This window comes from Apis dorsata, unplaced genomic scaffold (genome assembly GCF_000469605.1).
Source record: "Apis dorsata unplaced genomic scaffold, Apis dorsata 1.3 scaffold_58, whole genome shotgun sequence".
Classification (NCBI taxonomy): domain Eukaryota; kingdom Metazoa; phylum Arthropoda; class Insecta; order Hymenoptera; family Apidae; genus Apis; species Apis dorsata.
Window position 1 is genome coordinate 27,115 of NW_006263358.1, and position 11,258 is coordinate 38,372.

An 11,258-nucleotide genomic window follows, 5' to 3' on the forward strand; every position below is an offset into this window, starting at 1 on the left:
TGAAACCAGATATCTTGTACTTTTATTGCTCGATGCAAACGAACACGCCACTCATATTCCCACGATATTGTTTCTAATATGGTTCCTGTCGTGATAGACTAAGGGAAGCCATTAAACGGAAAGGTACCATCTCGAATAAAGTAAATGGACATTTACAAGTGTGTGTATGCGTGTGCTCCTGTATCCGTGTCCGTGACGAACACGAATATTAAATTATTATTTAATATTGCCAGTCGAAAGAAGTTATGAAAGAAAAGAAATTAATCCTTTAGAGTTGAAAATTCTTCTTTGTTAAATTTTTTAAATAATAAATTACTTCCTCTCGTGATAATATTAAAGCAAAGTAAAGTAAAGAATTTTAAATACTAGGTATATTTTCTATGCGTTAAAGGGTTGAAAGAAGAATTATAAAATAATAAAAAGAAATTATCAAACCGTTTTATCGTTCTATTTTTTTTTTCTTTTTAAAATAATTTTTTTTAAGATAATATTTTGGAGCAAGCGAAGCGTTTGAGATGGACGTAAAAATTTAAAAAGCTTCATCCAAGTATTTGCACGAGATAATCGTTAAAGTCGTAATTTGCGCGCTGCTTCGTAATGCTGCTCGCAAATATTCTTGCGTTACGCATTAACACCGGAATGCCGTTTATTTTAACTTGAAATTAGCAACTACGTTATCGATCAAATCGCAGAAAATCATTATTTGCCTTCTCAAACGATATCGCGAGATTTCGTGCCAATTCGTATGAAAATTAGGACTTATGAAATACAATTTTCCGTGTGTTGATGCGAAAATAATTGCGATTTAAATTCGCTGTATGTTCGACTAACTTTGCTTAACTTATACGAGATCCCTTTGTAACGACGTAACTTCGAGAAAGGGGTAATAAAAATTCCATAAATATGAATTATGATTATAAAACGCGTATTAAGAAATTTTGGTAAAATTTTGCGCAATTTCTTCGTTGCGTAGAATCCTAAACGAGGAAAGACGTTTCACCTATTTATAATTATGTGTTGAGCGCAAGTTTAATAGCCACGTCCATCAGCCTCGCGTTTGATTTCGAGTCAGAATTCAACTCTTTGATTTCCGGTTTCGTGCACATCGTAACTCACTTTTATCCTGTCAACAACAAGAGCCGAGAAATAAAGAGAGAGCGATCGTATTGAAAAATCTAATTATTAGATAGGCGAAACGACTCGGTCGAAAGGATTTTTCTTAAAAAATGCAATTTCAAAGGGTCTTTTCAAAGCGATCTTTCCTCCTCGACGATAAATTAAAATCGAGAGATCGAGCGAATTTCTTACGATTCTCGATGGGAATCGTAAAAGTGGTTTTCTTCCTATCTTCGTGCCGCATTTCCATCGATTAGACTTCGGTCGGAAAGAACGCCGGGAAAGAAACCGGGAAATTGGCCGTAAAAAGGTGCGCGATCCGATAATCGCGGGCCGAGGACGCATAAAAATACGAGTTAATCTAATCTTTAAGCATCGCGACGATCCAAATATTGATCGTCACAGAAGCATGGAGGCCAAACACGATATAACGAATAGTGGAAAATTATTTTCCACGGAGTTATATTCGATTATACTCGTGAATATAATCGTATATCGTTTGAAATATCATCGATCACGAAGAAAGTAAAACGAAGGCATTCCGAATGGACAATGTGGAAAAAATATATGTTGTGTAGAGAAACTTTTGCAACAAAAGAAACTCGGAATATTTTATTTCTTCTTCTGTCCGCGCACAAAGCTGACACGTTCACTCACTAATGATTTCGCTAATTACTTTCCCAAAAAATATTATTTCCGCACTCGTGCATGATCCAACAGCGATCTTTCTAAATTAAACTGGAGCCGTAAAAAAAAAAAAAAAAAAAAGCCACGAATTTCTCTCTCATCCTGCGTCTTGAGCAACAATTCGATCCGTTGAATCGTAATCCATGTAGAACGCCAAGTTGGATGTGGTTGGTCGCAAAACGACGACGAATTCGCAGTGTCGCGTATGGACGCGGGAGCGCATTTGCATACGATTTGAATAGAACGAAGGAGGCTACGTTGAGTGGCGAACAAAGGGATTAGCGGGAGCGAGAAATGGTGTGACGTTAAATCGGCGGCACAATTTCGCGCGTGTAATTAAAATTAATCTCGTTAGGCTGCTCATCGATTCGTCCAATTTAGGCTGGCGACGTTTAATGAGCCCTTAAAGCTCGTTAAATAGCGGGCCTACGCGATACTAATTCGATGAAACGATCACAGGGATTCGCGATTATAAAAGTTTCTTTCGCGACACTTCTCGCGCGAAATCTGCGTATATACTGAATCAAGCGAAACAAAATAAAAACCGATAGACGAACACGATATTGTTAATGTTTACACGATTTGTATATAATGATATATTTATCAATTTAGGCGGGAAATTGCGTCGAAGATAAATACACGGAATGAAAAACATATATAAATACGTATACGTGTGTGTTTATAAATAAACGGGCAAATTTTACAGAAATTTTGATAAACGCGCAGTTAGTATTAAAATAAAAATAATCGAAAAATAGAAAATAATGCTTAATGGTAAAAAACTCCGTTAAATGGTAAAAAAAAATTATTTGTTTTAAATATAAAAAAAGTACGCAGGAATACCAATATCGACCAAAACCTATATTCTTTGTACAGTGTAATAAAGGTCAGAGGAATATTAGAAATTAATCGATCGTTTCACTAATCAAACGTGGAATTTTCATTCTCTAATTAAGCAACAGAAATTCCATCTATGCGCCCCATCCAAAATATCGAATGAAACGTATATATATGTACGGTAAAATGATCGCTCTTGTTTCGTTCGACGCCCGATTCCCAATCAAATTTCCACGTTTCTCGCGCGAGACCCTCGAAAAATGGCGAAAACGCGAGTGAAAAGAGCTGAAGGGTGGAAACGTGTCGTGAAATAATTTACTCACGATTGATGAAAGTCGTTTTTTTCGAGAGTGGCAGTGAACGGGACACTGAACGTCGAAAAGCGAGGAAAGATCGGCGGAGAGAGAGGTGAAAGACAACCGCGTCTGCTCGTCACCGCGATACTACTGGCGAAGGTTGCTCTACCCACGCCAGAATGAGCGTCCTACGAAGCAACCCCCACCGACCCCCGATCCCCATTCGGCGGATATAACATGCGACCGACTACCCCCGCGTATTTCTAATCTTTTCGATCCTTTCGATCGCGATGATCTCGATCGAATTTTATCAACGTAATTTTACAACACCTCGAATCATGATCGATTCCGATTTAAATCGAGTGTGCACGATCGAGAATGAAAAGTAATGTTCCGATTAAAAGCCGAGGAGAATGGAAATGGATTCGGTAATTTTCGTAAATGTTAAAGATTTCTTCGTTCGTTACATACGATATTTATTTTAGAGAATTAATATTTCATTGTGACGCGTGAGTAAAAGTAGATGTAGGGTGCATTGAGTCGTACGATGAATTATGTTCGTATTTAGGTACATTATTAAGTACTTACATGTATTATTTCTCGGGTATATATATATATATATATGCATACTGTTACGATTTCACAGTGGCAAATTTGCAGTTTCACTCTGCTACGTCTAAAGCTGCCATTCTCACATTTCTGTCATGCGTCCCTTAGAATTCAAGAGGAATTTGTCCTATAGGAGTGAAGATGTATTTTCACTAGAATTTTTCCATATTGTTGGAGTTCGGAGAACCGGAGAATCGTTGATTTATTTCTTTTTTTTTTTAAAGTTTCATTATTTAATATTTTTTTATTGTTTCTTGTATTTTTTTCTTCTTCTTTTTTTCTTTTTCATTTATTACATTGTTCTTTTTTGTTACCTTTGATATATATATATATATGATAAAAATTTGTTTTTTCTACTTTGTGATTTTTAAAATTAAATAGACTTTCTTTTTGATATCCTTTTTCGCTATGTTTACTACCGGAATCCCTTTGATGTTTTTTCACTGTTCTTCATTTTTCACTGTTCTTTATTGCTGGGATTTTCTTTTTAATGCTGTTTTCTTATTTGCAGGATCGGATTTTCTCGTTCGAATGTAAAAATTTCTCTAAATCTAAATCTCGTTATATAATTTTTATCAAAGCTTAAGGTAAAATTGAACTTTCTCAATTATTATTTCTTCCAATTGTCAGAAACAACCCTCAAAACTAACATTTTTGAAACCGTCAATATTGGTTGCGAAAAGTGATCGCTGGTTTAATCACAGAACGATCTGCCAACGATCTCGACAATCACTCGACAAAGAATGCTTGCTAGCACGAATAAATTCAAAACCAAATATATACTTGTAGAAAATACTCCGAAAAAAAGGTGAGTGATACTTAACCTGGAATATCATTTGGTTACTGATGAGAGATTCTTTATATTGAAATCAGATACACGATGAAAAAAACGGTGTATGATACAATTATTGATTTTAAATTCTGAATGAAACGAGCGAAAGCTGAGAAAAAAAAAATAATAATGAAAAGTAAACTCGATAATTAATAATTAAAATCCGGAGAAGAAGAAATACTTAGAAAAATTGTTACGAAATTGTTGTACATATATTTATGGATATGTATCACGAACGTTATATTTTTCGTGGATAATTAAATACTGTGAAAAATATCTTATCTTATTAATCTTCATAAATGCGGATTGAAACGCATGAATGGCGGTACGATAAATATTCACAATGCACATTGTTATACTGTGTGTTCATTAAGTTGCTAGGATTAAAAGCTTAATGATTCTGTTTACGTACAAATTGTACGTGTATGCGCGGTAAAACAAATCGCGATACGATTAAAACTTTGCGTATTGAAATAGCGAGATGAGAATTCCCCCGTTAATCCCTTTAACTTTTGCCAATTTCGAGCTTTCGCCGGCAACAAATTGAAAAATTTATCTTGATTGGCCGCATTTGAAATTTGCATACGTACGGCTGATCATAAATTTCATTAAATATCTATCTATTCCTAAATAAATCGGACCCTCGAAGCGCGGATGGAAAATGGAAAATAATAAGATGCCACACGTACGGACTTATTTGACTCGTACAAGTGTTCAATGGGCGGACGTCAATGCCACGTGCACATATCACTTATCAGAGATCGCTCTCCGTGTCCAATCGTAATTAAAACGGTTTAAGGTAAAGATGAGTTGACGCGATCGAACGAGCCCTCATTGCCGTGCGAATTTATTCACGACGCTCGTCGTGGCTCGCCTTAATTAAAATTTCTTAATAGGTTGAAACGCGTTTCATTTTATCGGTTACTTGAACCGCCCTACTCCAATCGGAAAATAATATTCAAACGGAGGAAATTGTTGAACAATTGCGTGGAATGATGCGATTTAAGAGGGGGAGGGGGAATAAAGAAACATAAAGAATAACTGTAACTGAAATGGGTTCGCGAATAAATGAGAAAACGAATTCCCCGAAATCTTTTTTTCTCGGGAAAAAATTACTGGCTGGAGAGATTAAATTACGATTCAAATTTATTGCGATGCTTGAATCTAACAGAAACGTAAAAACGACTTTAATTTAACGAATTAAAAAAACTGACGATAAATATTACATTCGTAGGTGAAAAAAAACTGCCCCAATTACGAGACACGAATTTGGATAATACCGATGGAAGGCGGATGAAATGAAATATTCGAAAGGAGAGAGAGAGAAAGAAAGAAATAGAGAGAAACTTGTAGATGGAATATAAAATATTGAATGCATGCGTCCTGCGATCATACCGATATCACGGATTACGTAATGGCGCATCTTTCTTGAAATCACGATTCAACTCTCGTGTTTGAATTACATGAAAGTTGGCCGTCTTCTGAAATATGAATCCCGAGAAGTGTGCACAACGAGGCTTCACAAGGAATCGTTCGCTTCCTATCTCGCCATTTCGATCTCGGTCAAATATTTGGCGCAAACAGTTGGCGGTGATTTTATAATTCTCGTCGAGTGGGATACGCTCGTTTTAAACGGAAACGGGTCCGCCTCCTATCCCCAACTGATCTCGAGCTTTTTTGCTAGAGCTCCCTATACAATTTGTTGAAATCATTTCATCCCGAAGAATCGAAGACTGATATAAATTGGTTTCGAAGCGCGTGGAGGAGTTCGTTTCTCGTGCGATCCACGATGAAGCAGATACACTTTCGGCAACATTTTTTCCAATTTTCCTGTTCGAGGCACAGAACTGAAGAACGTGCGGTAACGAAATTCCGACGACGCCTGGTTCGTTTGGCTAGACCGATTATACTTACCGTGGCAAATTGTTTTATCGTAAAGCAAATATAAACCGATTATAGATCCGCCGGTTTAATCTGTTCTACGCCGCGATACGACGACAGTTTTCCAAGTAAACTCTCGAGAGAAATAATTTTGAATTATTATATCAACGTGCGAGAAAATGAATATAGGTGAGGCGGACAAATTGCATGGTGTGCAAATTTGCGCTACTAATTAGCAACTGGTATAACAAATTACAAACTACCGACGAAATTGTGGAACTGTTAAAATGTTTCGTAGATGTCGGTAGCAAAAGAGAGATTCGCATTTATATTCCGTTATTTCGTCGTGGATTGAGGCCGCGTATAAGAGGGCGTTCGGAGCTTAATTTTCTTGAAAGATAGATAGGGCATTTCCCCCGTCCCCTGTGTTTCGTCGCTGATATTTTGTTCTTTCGGTGGAAAAAGATGCGATTGCTTTTATCAAATTGCGATAAGAGTCGTCCCATCGATCAAAATTTCCCGCATCGAGAACAACGGAACTCAAACGGCCGTCAGATGGCAGCAGCGATCAGTAATGGAAACCGGGTTTACCTTATCGTCGAACGCTTGGCTAAAAAGTTTGATTCGTTTTTAAGGCGAAGTTGCAACGCAAAAGTTGGTCAATCACGTGGTATTTAAAGAAAGAAAAAAACGAACGAATAAAATTGTTGCAAGAAATGTTAAAATTACGAAATTTTTAAAGGACAACTTTAATTAGATCGTTTTTGTGCGCGAATTTTTGGAAAATTGAATTCGGAATAATCTAGAAGACGGAATCGCGTTAGAATTTCGAAATAAAATTGAAATGAAAAAAGAAACAAATGTTAGGATTATTGGAAAACCTAACTGCAAAAGAAATAACAGGTTATTCTAACGATATTTCTTGGAACTTTATCCACGGATCCCTTTATTTCCACAAACCGCAATAAAAGTCGTATTTACCTTAAGCTTAATACCTGCTGTTAATCTAGACAAACAGATCGTTTCTAAATTGGAAAAGAAAGTATTCAGAAATGATCTTCTGGAATAACTGGTTTGCGAAGGTTTCTTATTTTCTGCTGAAATTCGATAGAACAACGTTTCCAGCTTAACGTTTCCACACCGAATTATTTTATGAGATCAAATATTTTCGTGTTAATATATGCATAATTCCGTCGAATTATTATCGTAACATCATATTTATACCCGGCAAAGAGGCTATTAAATACAATTAACGATTCTCTGAGAACATCATATATAATTCGTTCGAATTAACTGCGATAAATGCAATAATATTAAAATATCGTAACTGTTTATTATATAGAGAAATATAGCGATTACGATGCAAATAAAGAAAAATCCGAAAATCGAATCGAATGCGAATTTCATTCAATTTCGATCGGGACAAAGAGTTTCCGATTCACTCGATATCGATATTGATACAAGATGGCGGAATCGCTCGATACTCCACTGACACGCTGACTTAAATATTCTTAATTGCATCAATTGTGCCGCAGTAATTGTTGATATCGATTGTCGTGTCGTGCTGATATTGTATCGTTTTAATTTCGAAATTTCACGCGAACTTCGCAGAAACTTCGTTGCATATCTTTTTTCTTTCCTTTTTCATCGTTTTCGACGATTATACGCGCGAAACAAACACATTTCTTATTAATTAGTACGATGAACGTAAAGTTAACGTAGTTATAAAACGTGGTTATCGCGCGATATCGGAAATAAAAGGTCCATTAATACGGAATTTAAATCGATAACGTTCTCCGAAATAATATTTCCTTTGTCTAGGATGCTATACAGATATTGAAACTTGATATAATTGGAAACGTTTCACGTTCGATTTCTTTCATTTTAATAATTATACCTAAACTAGCATCGCTCAGTTTTCACTCTTCGTTCAATTAATTTCTATTTTTAGTTCCTCTTTTGTTCGTGCAATCTTTGTATAAGTAGTAAGTATACGTGTATATTACGCATCGAACGTCGATCGATCTCTTCACAGAATCAATAAAAAAAATAAAATAAAAGAAAAGAAAGATAAGAAGGTACTTTAATTTCACAAATGAAGTAGGTAATAATTTTAGCCTTATCGAGATACTTCAATTCCTCCTCAATAATTTTCAACGGATAGCGTGGAAGTTAATGTCGTGTTAAAAGCGATAAAACCAACCAAGCTGCATTCACCGCGACGAAAGTTATGGATTCGAAACGGCGACGAAGAAGTTCGGTTAACTCGAAGTCGCGTTGTGTAAATTAATCAGGACAAACTTCGAATGACTGCACTGAAAACTTACTATATGCAACTCCTACGATGCGTGTCTTCCCTCCTTTCATTCCTCGTTCATTTATCTTTTTTTATTTTATCAGAGAGAAATCGAAACATGTCTATAACGTTGAATAGTTTTCAGTTGAAGCGATATCCATTAAGATTTCGATTGCTGTTTTTGTTCTCATCGTCCATTATTATTTTCTTTAGTTTGGATAAAAAAGACGAACCATGTGTATTCCCTTAACACAATTTCCTCTGAACGAATCCTCTGAACGAATCAAATGCTGTTTGTTTTTTAAGTAAAGATGTAATGCGTAATGATCGGCAAATGAACGATAAATCTGGACAGGTGTCTCTTATTGTCGTTTTACAGTTGAAGAACGTCGGACTGTGAAGATGACAGTGATTACGAGGGATTGATTTTATTCGTTCGAATGGAAAAACGTCGATCACGACAGAACTACGAAGATCAAATTTCGATTGATCGAGAGAAAATGGAATTTTCTCATTGTGCGTGAATTGAATTTGAAAATTGCGAAAAAATGATTCCGTTTAGCGTAGACGGTATAATTGGAAAGGAAGATAAATCAAGAAGGAAGAAAAGAAACGCATGTGATCCCGGGATAAATAGGATGAATCAAGGATAAACAAACATCTATGAATATTTTTATCACTGTCCACTTGGTTATACGAGATTGTAAAAAAAAATCGTGTATCTGCGATAATTTTTAATCCGTTCAAAGCAGATGATATCTGTTTGATGTTCGAAAAAAATATACGGAATGTATATGAAAAACGAAACGAATTTAAAAAGAGGAAAAAATATAATAATATCTACATACAAATCTAAATATCAAATTAAACAATTCGCGTTTGTTCCAATTTAAATAGAAAAATTATATACTAAAAATATTTGTAAACGACAGAAATGAAAAATCATTGATCGGATTCCGGATAAAACGATTATACAAAACGATTTCGAGGAAAGGAGTAAAGAGAGAGAATGATGCGGCACAAATCGAATATTAATTGATTAATCGTCAACAGCGGCTTACCTCCAAACCTTATCGACCAAGGACCGACCTCCCTCCTCCACCTGTCCTCTCCCCTACAATTAAAACTCCTCCTTTTTTATCCCGATCGATCGATCGAACGAATCTCGAGCGCCGTTAGTAAATCGGCAAGATCCATTTTTGCCGATTTTCGAGGATAATTCGACACTTGCAGGATGATATTCACGGTGGAAAATTGATCGACACACTCTGGAAACCCGAAATGGGGCGAAATTACGTTCGAACGAAGCGGCGGAATTTTTACACCAATTTACAGCCGGGCCCGTTAATTCCTCGATTATTAGGCCGGAAAATTTCCCTAGTAGGGTGGAAAAATAGAAGCCGTATGGAACACGATTTCGCCACGGTGATTTATCGACGAATCGGCCACGGATGCATCCCGATTGCGACTGAACTCGAGTGATCGCGCGTGGAAAAAAATTAGCACGATCTTGTTTCTTCTGGTGAAAACGTATGCATCGTTTCGAGGCATGAAACTTTTTTTCCTTTTTTCTTTTTTTTTTTCTTTTTTGTGTATGCGTTGGAACGTTGTGTTCGTTCGATGTATCACTTACCGAGGGAATTCTAATTGAATTCCAAGTGGTTCGGCAAACGTAACAACGAATCACGCTCGCGATCCTGCGCAACCATTCCGCCGGGACGTTTCTAGAAATTCCTTCGCGCTACTAATCCGCCTGTGCGGCTGTCGGTTGACAATGTTGAAAGAAGAACACGTTGCACGCGAGGAATGCAAAATAAATGACCGATTGTTCGAGAGAAAATTGTTGCGGCGAATCTCTGTGTATTGATTTGAATATGAGCCGTGGTGACGAAGTACAATAGACGCATTCCTATTCAAGATCTTCGTCGTTTGTTTCGAACGCGAGATCGAGAAGGATATTTACTCAACACCACGTGTCGTTTGTGTACGATACATTATTTGGATAGACGCGTAAATATCGCGTATCGATCATCATCGACCGATAATTTAAACCCGATGGACGTAAGCTAGGATATCTTGATCATAATTTAACTTCGATGCGACGTAATGCTATAATTACTCTTATTGGAATTTCTAATTATCTCTGATTGAATCGCCATTTATTACAAAATCAAATTCATCGTAATCGGTTTATCCCCTCGAATCCGTTTATTTAATGAAAAAAAAAAAAAATCGATGGAATTTGATTATCGCGAAATAATAAATTTTACCCCGTGAAAGAAGAATGATGGGAAAAAAAAACTGATGTAAAACTGATTTTCGAATATCGCTGTATTGTTTTTCGATTTTTCGAAAAAGAAGAGAAGGGGTGGTTCGGAAGGGCGCATCCTCGGATAAACGTCTCGGGCGTGGAAAGTGAAGAAGAAAGGGTAGACAAAACGATGCATCGTGTTTTGCGACTGCGTGGAGGGAACGCGGAACGTCCGCAAATCCAAGTTTCGCTTCAGTTTACGGCGCGCTGTCGATTTCGCCGAATTGATATCTAGTGGTAGCGATAACTAAAACTGTATTTCAACTGTGAATCTATTCTTCTCTCGTGACGAGATTTCTATGGCGAATGGTCGCTCGTTGAAAAAGGAAACGCGCGTCCTTCGTGTGTTTCTAATATGTCGGCGACAGTAGTTTTTCGCGCTTTATCCTAGCG

At 36.7% G+C, this 11,258-nt stretch overlaps 1 protein-coding gene across 4 annotated transcripts in view; it reads right to left on the bottom strand.

Annotated features, from left to right (window-relative positions):
• The window catches only part of LOC102671252 (neuropeptide CCHamide-1 receptor-like), a 30,085-nt gene extending 19,594 nt beyond the window's left edge, over positions 1 to 10,491 (bottom strand). For 3 of the 4 annotated variants that reach the window (XM_006609530.2, XM_006609528.2, XM_031515159.1), the window contains exon 1: positions 2,964 to 3,145. The gene's annotated coding sequence lies outside the window, so the exon portion shown is untranslated. Of the gene's footprint in view, positions 1 to 2,963; positions 3,146 to 10,187 lie in introns of those variants that run through there. The other variant, XM_031515160.1, reaches the window with a different exon arrangement.
• Positions 10,492 to 11,258: the final 767 nt, after the last annotated feature.